Source organism: Rhinatrema bivittatum, chromosome 13 (genome assembly GCF_901001135.1).
Source record: "Rhinatrema bivittatum chromosome 13, aRhiBiv1.1, whole genome shotgun sequence".
NCBI lineage: Eukaryota > Metazoa > Chordata > Amphibia > Gymnophiona > Rhinatrematidae > Rhinatrema > Rhinatrema bivittatum.
In genome coordinates this window covers 16,021,440-16,024,792 of record NC_042627.1, presented here as the reverse complement: position 1 = coordinate 16,024,792, position 3,353 = coordinate 16,021,440, and positions in this window count along the sequence as shown.

The window sequence follows — 3,353 nt, the reverse complement described above, 5'->3', positions numbered from 1 at the left end:
GCCCTATTCTTGGAGCCCCTGGCCGCGAAGGTCCGTGCTTCCCCTCAGGTGGTGGGGGTTGAGTTTCCAGGGATTCATTGTAAAATGTCGCTTTTTGCGGATGATGTCCTCTTTACACTGACGCAACCCTTTGATTCTCTCACAGCTGTGAAGGGAGAACTGGAAGCTTTTCAAAGAGTGGCGGGTTGCAGGGTCAACTATGATAAATCGGAGCTCTTGAACCTTACTCTGCACCCCTTGGAAGTCGAGCGTATAAAGGCGGTGTTTCCTTTCCGTTGGGCACCACATTTTCTTAAATACTTAGGGGTTCATATTGGAGCACGCACATCTGATTTATTCCACCATAATTATACCAAACTTTGGCAGAAAATTGAAGGGGATCTACACCGCTGGGGCAGGGAAGCTTTCTCTTGGATGGGACGTATTGCAATCCTGAAAATGAATGTGCTTCCTAGGTTATTATTATATCTGTTTTCTACTCTCCCCATATTAGTGCCTAAAATAGTACTTGCAACCTGGCAAAGGAAACTCTTTGGATATATATGGAAGAGGAGGCCACCCCGGGTGTCACATGCTGTCCTTTATCTCCCCCGTAAAAGTGGGGGGAGGGGAGTCCCCAATTTGGCATGGTATTATGGGGCAGCTCAACTGAGAGCTATTATTGCCACATATCAACAACGTGATATTAAGCAGTGGGTCCGGGTAGAACAAGCCATGTTATCTGTCATGCCTATCCATGCTTTGTTTTGGCAGCCCAAACGCACATACCGGCCTCTTGCTTACCTGCCGGAGGCACTACGGACCACTCTTACGGTGTGGTCTCAGTGGCGTAACCAGCTGGTCGGCTCCCATACATATTTTCAGCTGTCTCATTTGTTTCATAACACTGATTTTCAGATGGGCCTTAGGTCCCCAGTTTTTCATAAGTGGCAACGGCAGGGTGTGGTAACTATCAGTCATCTTTGGACAGATGGGGATATTTTACCTGCAAAGGAGTTTCTACACAGATTTCAAGGGGGAATGGGTGACTTTCTGGGTGTAGCTCAGGTCCGGCATTTCCTACAAATGATTCGGGATGCACAGCTGGTGCGTGCCACGAAATCCTTGTTTGAGACCTTTTGTGATAATGCTGATAACCTAAGAGGTGTAATTTCTAAATTGTATGGGTTATTAAATGCACAGTCCCCCCTTGCTTTCCCCCACATCAAAGCTTGGGAGACTGAGTTGGGAGTTAGTGTTTCAGAGGATGATTGGGATGTTGTTTTCCATAACACAGCCAAAAGTTCTATCTCTGCAGCAATACAAGAACATTGTTATAAACTCTTGTATAGATGGCATCTGACTCCAGCTCGGCTCCATGTTCTGTTCCCACAACGCTCTGCTGAGTGCTGGAGAGGGTGTGGCCAGATGGGCTCCTATCTCCATATCGGGTGGTCCTGCCCCATTGTAACTGTCTTCTGGAATGCAGTCGGTGAATGGCTGCGGGCTGTGCTGGACATGGACATCCCCTTGGAACCCCTTCACGTTCTGTTACACTTGCCTTGCGAGAATGTGGACAAATTTCGGCAAGTCTTTATCTCTCAGGTGTTCATTGCAGCCCACTGTGAAATTGCCAAAGCCTGGAAACAGCCTGCTTTACCTTCTCTCTCAGTGGTGATTCATAGACTACACACCTGTCATCGTATGGAGCACCTTACTGCGTTGCGCAGGGACCAGCTCGCTAAATTTCAACGCATCTGGGAACCTTTCCTTCAATGGATTCAAACACAATCTATATAGAGTGTCACTGGCTCGGTGTCCGGTTGGCTTTGATTCTCTGGACCCAATACTTACCTAGGACTGTTTGTCATCTCTACCCCTAGGTGGACTTGTTATCCATGACTGTTCTAGTTCATGTTCTTTCCCTTTGGTGACTTGCCATATGGGCCATGTTTGGATTATTCTGTATTAGAGTGATTATGGAGAAGAGGTGGGGAGGGGTGGGGAAGGGGGTTTGGGGGGCTTGTTTGCTGGAAAACGGTATTGGTCTCATTGTACTATTTTGACATGTTGACTGTTTAATGTGATCAATAAAAATTTCACATACAAAAAAAAAAGTTTCTAGAATCTCTTGACAGAAGTTTTCCGTCCCAGGGCTCCATCTGATGATGTCACCCATATGTGAGGACTATCATCCTGCTTGTCCTGGGATAAAGACTCTTCCCTTCAGCAGTTTGGTTTTTTTTTTTTTAATAAATTACATGGACAGCAAAATATGAATAAATAACAATCTGGCAAGGATTCCCTTTCTCAGCCTTTCTCAGGCTAATTTAGGCTCAACCAAACTACCTTAAAATGAGGAGTGGGAGCGTTTTATATTGTGACTCGCTACCCTAAACTCACAGTCAGGACTGGGCCAGGTGGCCCAAAAGCTTTTGATCCTGTAGTTCAATCTTTGCTCATAAATTCATCAAAGGCCAATCATTTAGTTATATACAGATTGATGCTGCATCACACATTTGCCCATCAGCTGGAGGCAGAGAATACGGGTGCACTTGGGTTCTGGGCGGCACATATATGCTAGTGATAGCATAGGTATTAAAAAACAAAAAAAATTTAACTCTCTGCGTCCATCAGCTGGCAAGGGCCCTAAACCCATAAATTCTGGACTGGTGTAGCAGAAAGCAAAGGACCTGATTATTTTCCTGGAGATTTAGGGATATTAAATTGACTCTCACGTGCTAAAATTGCTAGAGACTCCACTAAAATGCAGATGCAAAAGGTGATGAATGCTGGAGGCTCTTTTCACAATAAAAGGCCTATTTATCGAAATGCAGTAATGCACGTTGTTGGTAAATAAGCCCCACTTAGATGAATGGGGCTTCTTTACAAACAACATGCGACCAGACACATTAGCATATTTCAATAAGTAGGCCCTAAAGACACTAAACATTCTAGAGTGTTGGCCTGGTGTCTGAAGAGGAAACTTGGGTTCAGTTCCTGAGTCAGATCTTATGCTCCCCGGCCCAGCTGACAGGTGAAGGGAGTCATAGTTAAATGTGCAATGTCAACACCTATTGGCGTATGGACCCCAGGCCAAAGATTGTCACTGCAACAGCTGGTCTAAAGTTAGTTGGGAAGGAATATAAAATAGGGGAGAAAGTCCCCTGGGTGTTCAAATGGAGACTCGTGTTACCAGATCCCAGCCTTGGTTCTGGATCAATGAGTAGGAGGAAACTACCAGGTCATAAAAAACAATTTTCTGATAATGTGGTAAACAGTCCTCCGTTCACATGCAAAAAACATGCATTCTACTTGGAGTGGAGTTTTTTTGGAGTGATTTATAACTTCACCCCAGTATACAGCACATTTAC